The sequence below is a fragment of the Micropterus dolomieu genome, linkage group LG08, assembly GCF_021292245.1.
Source record: "Micropterus dolomieu isolate WLL.071019.BEF.003 ecotype Adirondacks linkage group LG08, ASM2129224v1, whole genome shotgun sequence".
NCBI classification, from domain to species: domain Eukaryota; kingdom Metazoa; phylum Chordata; class Actinopteri; order Centrarchiformes; family Centrarchidae; genus Micropterus; species Micropterus dolomieu.
In genome coordinates, this window is record NC_060157.1 from 9,923,917 (window position 1) to 9,934,119 (window position 10,203).

The 10,203-nt window shown below is 38.3% G+C and overlaps 1 protein-coding gene across 3 annotated transcripts in view; it reads right to left on the reverse strand.

The window, feature by feature from the left end:
* The window catches only part of frmd4bb (FERM domain containing 4Bb), a 25,663-nt gene extending 18,956 nt beyond the window's left edge, over window positions 1–6,707 (reverse strand). For 2 of the 3 annotated variants that reach the window (XM_046056627.1, XM_046056624.1), the window contains exon 1: window positions 6,558–6,707. The gene's annotated coding sequence lies outside the window, so the exon portion shown is untranslated. Of the gene's footprint in view, window positions 1–6,132; window positions 6,313–6,557 lie in introns of those variants that run through there. The other variant, XM_046056626.1, reaches the window with a different exon arrangement.
* Between the last annotated feature and the right edge of the window lie 3,496 nt (window positions 6,708–10,203).

Here is a 10,203-nt window from a genome sequence, read left to right on the forward strand (position 1 = left end):
GTGTGTGTGTGTGTGTGTGTGTGTGTGTGTGTGTGTGTGTGTGTGGACACCATCTGTATTGTTTTAATGAGCAATTTGTCAATTACAACCTCTGAATAATGTATCTTTCTTATCGTCAAAGCCATAAATTCTCTTTCCTGCTGTAAATTAAAAGTGCACATTCAATAAATCCAATTCATTTGGAGTGTGGCTGCTCATGACGATCACTAGGATTATTATTACACTGATATGAGCTTGATTAGTCATGACTGCATCATGGTGGGGTCACACAATTTCTCTCAGTCATAAGCATGAAATTACTCCAGACTGGCATGTACAGTAAAGGCACTGGCCACTAGATGGTGCAGGGATTATAATTTTTCTACGTAAAGAAGTTTATATGCTAGAAAATGGCCTCTTAAACAAGCATTCACCACTAAGGAATTTTCACAAGCAGTTATTAGCGCAGCAGACGAGAGTCCAATTCAGCTGGGCAACTCGTACTTATGCAATATAGATGACGTGAGTGGGAGGAGGCGCTGTGATTTTTAGGAATCTACACCATTGATCATATGAGAGCTACAATGACTACACGAACAGCTTTTAATATCTGATAAAGCAGCCCAGCAACCCTGACGAACCCATCAATTTCTGTGTCACAACACAAAGAAGATACACTATCACGCACAATAGACAAAAGGGGAAATATTACATTTTCCACGTGAACACAGGTCAGTAAATGCTGTGCAATTACCAGTGTACACTAACAACTAGGAATTACAACTTATTTTCATCATACTTAAATGTCAAAATATAGTGAAAAATGCTCATCACAACATGCTTGAAACTGAACTTGACATCCTCAAATATCTTGTTTTGTCCGTCCACCAGTTCACAACCCAAAGACATCTGGTTTACACTGACATAAGACCAAAAAAAGTCTAATCCTCACATTTTAAAAGCTGAAACCAACACATATTTTATATTTGTGCTTGAAAAGTGACCTAAACAATTTTCAATTTTCTATTGATAGACGAATTGACATATTTTTGCAGCTCTACCAACAACTGCTAATAATTTAAACCTCCATTTGTCATCCGATGATGTACTTCTATTCATCTCAGTGCAGCAGACAGCGCTGCTTAGTCAACCAAACACAACCTATTCAACCTCAATAAAAGGCCGGCCTTGGACCCTGTGGGGTTAAGACAAGTACTGAACCTTCAAGTAAAAAAAAGAACCATCAGTTTTTGTGTTTGTCTCTCCAGAGACTGGACAGGCGCTGGTTGAGTACTGCGCCCCAGGGTGCGGGCTTGACTCTAGTGTGGAGCCTGAGGTTGGCATATAGACAGCTTGTTATAGTGTGCTACAGTGACATATCCCAGTGGAGACTTGCAGATGTGGCCTCCTATACAAAGAAACAAAGAGATGTAGAGGTAAACGAAAAAGGATGAAAAATGTATCTTAATTTTCATTTTAAAATGTTAACAGCGAAATGTAACACCATATCAAGCTTGAAAGTTGTACAATAAGCTAACAAGAGAATGTCTCTGTCTCCTGAGTAAACTGGCTGTCAGTGTTTAATACATCACGCTGGTTAAATGTCATGTCCAGACTGCAGCCTGTCTTATCTCAGTTTCCCGTTTTCATGCATTATTGATGAAGGCCGGTATCACACACAAGACAGCGTCTGCTCTCGGTGCTTACATGTTCTTTTGAAGACACCCACGGCAATCAGACACAGCCAGAAATTATCATAATTTATACATTCCCAAACTATTTTAGTTTGTGAGAAAACATTTAAAATCAATAAGACCAAATGATAAACTTAGCATTCTAGTGATTGGATTTGCACCATATAGATGAAGCCCAAGGAAATCAAAATAAAATCTTTCGGTAATGGCTACCAATAGACTCTCTAACATGATGTGACATGCAATACACTGGTGGTAAATGGAAACACACTAAGTTCTTTGCTTTGAATACATGAGATTTTACAGTTCCTCTGTAACGTTATGACATTGTGCAATGAACAGAGTATTTTCTGTAACTGTCGCTGATGTGACTGACCTCTGACCCTGACTGGTAATGACAAAGACGCCTGATTAATGATGACTTCATATCATGGATTCAAATAGGTCGTTTTTTTCTTTTGTAATAATCATATATCATCAATAATATGTTTTTGGTCTTAGCTCTCCTAAAGAAATCCCACTGGCAGGATTCTTAATTAATCGGCCTGTGTGCTTTGGCACTGCTAAAAATAATAAATAAAACACCAAAGGCAAAACTACTCAGAACAGCCTGAATTACACAGCAAGAGGCCCTGGTTACAGAGACTGTGGGTTAAAGAATACAGCACAGGATTATCTCAAACCTCATCTGAAATCTCATCATGACTCATGTTGTCAGCGGTCAAAAGGTATCAGTCTCGCATCATCTCCCAAAGAGAACCAGTCTGGCTTTTTGCAATATCAGGGAAATTTGTGAACACAATGAGGCCCAGAATAGTATGCAGAAATTAGCATTATGTTATAAATTAACCCAGAGAAAATATTAAATTTGTTTTTATAACACAATACTTCCGTGATACAACAAGGGCGAGGTGCCAGCAAGGACTGATTCATGTGAATGATGTCATCATGCAGTATAAGTTTCTATTCCCATAGCGAAAAGGATTTCTACAGAGGCAACATGACATTGTGATGTACTTTCTCATGGCTGTCCTACAACTGTGAGTAGCAGCAAGGACCACAATTATTATTAGCAGCCACAGTGATAGTAGTGGTCAGATCTGTTTCCACCAGTCTCTGTAGGATTGTAATGTTATCAGTAGAAACGCAAAATAGGTACACATATTCAAGTGAGCATTTGTGATAATTAGTTATATCATCAATTTCATATTACTTCAACTTAAGGTTCCATTATCATGTGGTTTCTCCAGAGCTGCATAGTGCTTGAATTCAGCTACTGTCGTAAGAACTGACCTTGAGTGATTGTGACTGTGTTATAATACAGAAAAGCTACATGATCGAAGAAAGAGATAGTGATTGCATTTTCATTTGTGCTGTAAGGCTATAATATGAATATATTAAACACTGCTCAGTGTCTGTCAGATGCCAACAAACCTGTGTTGCAAACAAAATAGTGTTTGCAGAGAAAAGCAAAATGATCATTTGACCCAGATCAAACACTAAAACAAAGGGTTTTTTAGAGGTTCTCTAATACACAAGACTAAGAGTCTACAGCCATGCTAATGGTCTGTGAGGCTGGCTACAGCAGTGTACTCAGCAGTGCGTTAAACTAAATGCTAATGTCAGAATGCTAACATGCTCACAGTGACAATGCTAACATACTCTTGTTTAGCAGGTATAATATGTTCTGTGTTGACCACCTTAGTTTAGCAAGTTAGCATGTCAACATCTGCTAGTTAGCATTAAACACAAAGTACAGCTTGTGCTGATGGGAATGTCATTAGGTTTCCACGTATATTGGTCATAAACTAAAGTATTGGACAAATTAAAAATTTGACAAGATTATACTGCTATAAGAGTAAAAGTTAATTAATCACCCAAGTTACAAAAGCAAATTTCATTAAGACACCTAGATATTATGTTACCATTTGCTCCCAATAATGCAATGATGAACACAATACTGATGATTTGGCAACTGTTAGAGCTTTAGTGGGGCTACAACTGTAAACGTCTGTCCTTAGAGGAAAGGCTTCACATTACATGTATACATTATGTTACATCTATATTTTGGCAGACATGTTTGTCCAAAGCAACTTACAGTACTTACAGTATTCAAAATCTAACAATTGTCTGAGAGTGGTGCTAAAGCGCTCAGGAGTTCAATGGGTTCATCATCTGGGGTACATGAATGAGCTCACTCAATATATTTCTTACCCACACACCTTTTATAGTTTTATATTTCATGTGTAACTAAATAAGTAGAAAGTAGTGTAGTAAAGAAGTGGGATTTTGACCTCATAGCTATACTAGAATACAGGTCAGAAGATAAAATAATTTGGAATCATGACTGAATATGTATACAGTGTTTCATGGCAATCTGGACAGTATTTGTTGAGATGTCTTTCTCACCAAAGTGTTGGATGTACAGACAATCAGATCTCACCATCTTGTACAAGATACATTTGTTTTTGGATCTATCCACATGGACAGATTGATCCTGAAGTAAATTTTTCTTACAGATCAACTCAGGTTACGGATATTTCAAAAGCCCCAAAAAGTATTAATGCAGCTTCTCAGTGCAGAATGTCAACACCTTAAAAGCACACATTAGGACATAGGATTGATTCGAAACACACAGACTAGTCTGAAAGCATTGAGCTCTTGCAATTACGACAGCTTGCACCAATTGCCCTCATTCACAGCTGTCCCCATTGGCAGCCCTGATATCACAAACTGCAGAGTTCCATTACAGAGAACTGCAGTGGCTTTCTGCAGAGCTCAGGGACGAGGCACCGAGGTACAGACGTGAATGGGTGGAGAAAATGGAACATGACCAAATTACATTATCTGGACAAAGAACCACAGTGTCTGCAGCCCAGTAAAATTATCATATCATAGCAATATTGATTTTGATTGGGATGTAATCTAGTTATATTTATTGTCTCTATCTTAAACACAAAGCATGTGTCAAGGATCAGCTGATATGTTGAAACTGGATTCAAGACAGCTGCACATGAGTTCAAACTAAGTTCTAACCCTACATCCTCACCTGCCAAACTGTTTCGCATCAGTGATCCTTCTCGACTTTCACCTTATTATATATATCAGATTTATTCCCTCTGTGGTAAGTGTATGAATACAAGATTACTTGCCTATCCTAAAATAGATTTCTCCCTCTCTGTCTTTAGCATATTTCTCAGGAAGTCTCCAGAGGCTTTGATTCCTAAATGGAAGGTTGCCAACTGAGTGCTGAGACATTTCTCAGCAGCATCAAACAGACAGAGGAGCATCTCTGCCTCTTCAGGCGCTTAAACTCACAAACAAGTGAGGATGTTCATGAAAAAAAATATAGAATTGTGTGCTGAGTTTTAACTCATGTATTGAAACAGTCCTCCAGAATATGCCTTTAGTGACCTTTTGCCCTTTAAAAGAGTTTGTCAGAAATGCTCCCATAAAAGTGACTGGTATGATAAATGACACAGGACATCCTCTCCAACAAATAGGAAGAGTGACAAAGTTTCACGCTGGACACGTGTGTCACAACCATCCCACAACGATTCCTGTTTACACGCTTTAAATATACCCAGACATGCCTCTCTTCCTTGAAGTCTAAGATAACATCTTCAGCAGGTCACTGTCAACCTTTGCAGCGCTCATCCTTGTTTTTACCAGTGGAGTAAAAATAGAGATCCAGCACCTGCCAGAACAATACATTTAAAAGAAGAAAAGAACATCATGAGCTGACAAAAGGGAAAGCTTGGCCTACCTGTGCTAAAACTATTACAACTGAACATGAAACTAAAAACGCTTGGTTTGGGTCACTAATTGTTGCCATAGTCACATACCTATCACATACACTTCAAAATAGAAAATGCTAATTATGCACATAAAACATAAAAAATGTCCATTAATAAAATAATGTTTTGCACAGGTATGATTAACAGCGCTGAAAACAGGTTAAATTATTATTCATTCAGCATTTTAAATATTTACCAAGTCACACTCCCTACATCAATGTAGGCTATTAAACAACCGGCTTCTTCATATCAGATTCAATTGGTCCAATCAAACTGCTTATAAACTACCTTTTTTTTTAACTTAAACACATCTAGTAATACCATCTCATAATCAGCAGTATTGCTCACAGTCTCCTAGCCCACCTCAGGGCCAGTTTCCACTGTGCAGTGAGAACAATGAATGAGCTACTGTTAGCTACTGTACATGGGTGGTTTCCACCTGAGCCCCATGACAAGACAGATGTGTCAAATAAAACAACACTCCTCCTTGTTGGACTGAGGAAACATACCAGCCCCTGCAGAGAGCCAAACCCATGCAGTTGTAATTTTCATTGATGCCCTCTCCCCGGATCGCACGCGCCCACGGCTCGGTCTACTTTGTTCCCTCACAGCTCACTGAGGGCGGGTTGAATCTGCTCCATCACATCATATACGTGCCTTACCTTTGCATCCCTTATATCCCGCTTAGGTATTGAAAAGGTAGAGCTTCTTCCTGCATGTTGATCACCCTGTTCAGCTTTCTCACCGGCTGCTTTTGCCGGGTTGGGGAGCCGCCGTGCAGCCGCTGTCCATGTTCATCCTACGGTACTACTGTAGCGCACACTCGCCTCGCATTGAGACACACTCACCACGCCTTCACCCGCCGGCTATTATGTGAACAAGCCCCGCATCCCCTCCCTCCCTCGCTCCCTCCCTCTCATCCAGCAGCTGCCGGCCGGCCTGCCTCACACTGAATCCCCATTAAATGAAATGTGTTAGCCTGAAGACTGTGTGTGTGCTGCATCCCTTTAGGTATAGGCTAATATTATAGGCTAAACATTAACCTATTTCATATAACAATTCCTATGTGTCATATGAGATAGCCTACCTTAAAGAAGAATATGTTCTTCTGATCAATAGTGACCTCATCACGCTAAGTGGCTTTTCTTTCTGTTATCACGAAAATTGTGTTTTTAATAATACTGATATTATGTGCGCACTATGGCCATTGTGCTCAATATTGTAGGTTCACTGAGCCCTTATTTTATCATGTAGGCTGACATTCGTTTATTAGGCTACTAGTGTGTTGCCTGTTAGTTGTTACCATGACAACAGCTCCTCTTCCAGGTGTCCATTTTAAAAATATACAACAAATGTTTACACTAAAATATTTTTTACAGTGTAAAAATATCTCCATTAAACCCAACCAATATAACAGCACCATAATCAAACATATGACATGCAAACAAATAAAAAAATGTAGCATAAACAATAAATCAGGTAACCTAATGCTTTAGATAACAGCCCACAAGTCATAGTGTAATTACTTTGTCTAATCAAGTAGGCTACTTATTGGGTACCTGTAGTGCTGTAAGTACAAGAAAAGCAGATGAAAGATAGGGAATGAGGGGCTATGATGTGTTTAAGAGGAACCTATACATAAATTAGACTGTAATATCTGAGTAATTTTATAATTTCAGGGCACAGCAGTAAAGGCCAGGAAAAATGTGGTCACAGTGTTGGTACTGAAATAAAATTATTCATGGAATTTCTTTTCAAAATAATGATATATTTACAATATACTTTGTATACTTTGGACTTTGGGAAATTGCATGTAAAATTTCATTTTTTTTAGATTATGTTTGTGTTTTGAAGATGATTTAATACTGTAAAATAAAGTTTACCCTTGTTCATCCTATTTTCACTGTAATTATGGTGTTAAATTGCCACATGTAGTTTGGCTGCTTGTCAGGACATATTTGTTTGTCATGTTGTGAAATGACATGTACGTTAAGCCTGCTGGTACCCTGTAATAAAAAAAAACTTGGGCCTGCACAGTGTAATTTTGTTCTAGCCCCCCCCCCCCCCCCCCCCCCCCCCCCCCCCGCTAAACACAAATGTACCACTGTGTTTTCTGCATTTATTCACTTGTACCAACAGGTACAAAGCAAGTATTTACTAGGTGCCCTGTATGTACAAAATATTTACATAGTCAGTTACATAATACTTTTTGCTTATATATGTTGTAAACATGTCTTCAACAATAACCAATTTTAGTCTAAATATAAAGTATTGCACACTATATGACTGTCTACATATCATGTTTTTCATTGCATTAGTCTTGGTTGTGGTGGCATAATGTGACCTCTTCTCACCTGCCTTGTGCAATAATCGTTGGTACTTCCAGAAAATAATACACCTAGTATGTTTGACTGTATCCCTGCAGTATTTTATCACCATTCTTTTAAATATTTATCATGACATTGCTGTCAGGTCAGTAGGACTGATGTGGATTCCTGACAATCCAGTTAACAGGTTTTTGGTGTATGCTTTAGTCTGCTTGGATGCACTGTATTTGCACAAAGGATCTTTTTCTTACGTATATTGACCTGTGGCAATAAACAAGATCTAACTGATGAAAAACATGGGCTGCTGAGGAGAACTTATTTAGCATGTGGGGCAACTGAGAAAACACCAGAAATGGTAAGCATTCATTTTATCACAATGACCAGCTGCAACAAATGACTATTTACTGATGAACACTGACACTTGGACTCTAATGTTTGTTTTTAGCACATTAATAGCCAAAAAACCATCACTGTATTTAAAAGACTACAGCTTAACCTGTAGTTGATTATGTGGGTCAAAGTCAGCATTCAGCACTATTCACAGAAAAAAGTTAGCAAAAACTGACTCTATGAGTTGTTCGTTTTTAAATGTCCCCATTGGCCTCATGTTGTGCATAAGATATATACTGAGCAAATATAAATACCAGTTTGGTGGCTGCTATTACGTGACCAAGCCAATTACTAAGTTTATGTCACTTTACATATCAGTTAACATCTTTGATGTGTGCAATTGTGTCACAATGCTGTCGAACCAGGTTATTAGTGTATGTTTCACACGTGATATTCATCTCAGCTCAGCAGTGACGGACCCTCTGAAATATTCATCACTGTCTTTACTCTTACTCAGCTGGTAATTTTCCAAAGAAACCGACACAGCAGCATTGTTAAAGCCCCCAAAACAACATTCAATACTGTCACACAAATAAATGTTGAGATAATCATGGACTGACAAACTGCATTTTGCAATTAAGATGACTGATAAATTAAGGAACTCCATTGCTTCTGCAGTATGTCCTCACAGTCTACAGTAAATGCTGTAGCCTGTCAGTGGAGCGAGGCTTCCCCACCCCATTGCTCTTGGATTTCTGACATCAGACATGAATAAGGATCTCATTAATATCCCCCAAAACCATCTGTCCAGTGAGTCTCCTCTTTATATGAAGATGCTCTCGTAAACAAAAGAGTAGGATTCCCTCATTATCCTCGTTACCCTCATTAGGAATTGAATTCTATCTTCAATGGCAAGTGGTTTAATACATCCAGGGAACTGGGATACATCTAAGACAGTGCTTTGTTTTGTAATTACTGCCCTGTAAAACTCTTACCATAGATCCAGCAATTTAAACACGCACTGTACCTTTTTATAATAGAAGCTTAAAGTGTAGAATGCATGTAAATGTAACGTTGTATGTTTGATTTTCTTTTGAATGGAATTGTATTTTGTATCAGAAGAATACTGTTATAAACAATTTTGCAACTAATAGATCCACAGTCGTTACAGAGGAAAATGAAAACACAGAAAGTCCTCTCCAAGTCATCCTTGTTTTAAACATAATAAAAAGCAATATCCACTTAATTACTATAGCATGCAAGGATGCATTTTTACGCTTGACTGACTGTGTACTTTTCATTCTCCATTTAAGCATAGTGAAATGTTGCTTGGCAGATGCTCTGAGCAAACAAACCCACTCCACCCATACCACACAACAATAGAAGCTGAAGAAATTAAACAACGTAAACTAGCAATAGCTTTATCTTTGGTCTCATACAGAAATATATTAAAAAAGAGTGCTGCAAATGTGTACACAGATTCCCAAAACATCTTTGAGCAATAAATGGAAAAACTATCTCATGTGCCTGATCAGAAAGTTTTGGAAACATGGGCAAGTCCCTAAAAGCAAACACAGTGTCACAGGGTCAAAAAATCAACTTGTACATAACATTATAAAATAGAAACAAAGAAATGACTCACGACTGTGTGTGGTTTTGGAAATGTTGGAAATGTTGCAAATGTAAGGACTTTATTTATTTCTGGTTTAACACATTTCCCCTAACAATACACAAAAGCATCATTACTTTAACTTACACAGCAGGTCACTTATGAATAAAGGAAAATCGACCTCACAGACCACATGACTATTCCCCCCAAAAGACCACACACACTTAAGTGAAACACCTCGACATTCACTTCAAGCAGTATGGAACAATTCATTTTATTATGATAATTCGTAATTTGTTACAAGTATTGACCACTGGTTATGCTTATTGACCACTTTCAGTAGATGACAGTCAACATGAAACTTCACTAATGTAAAAACACCCGGACACCTTTGGCTCATGTTTCAGGATCTTGTTTTGACTCCAGCATACAGGAAGTACAGTGTGGCAAACGGCTGCAAGTCCCTG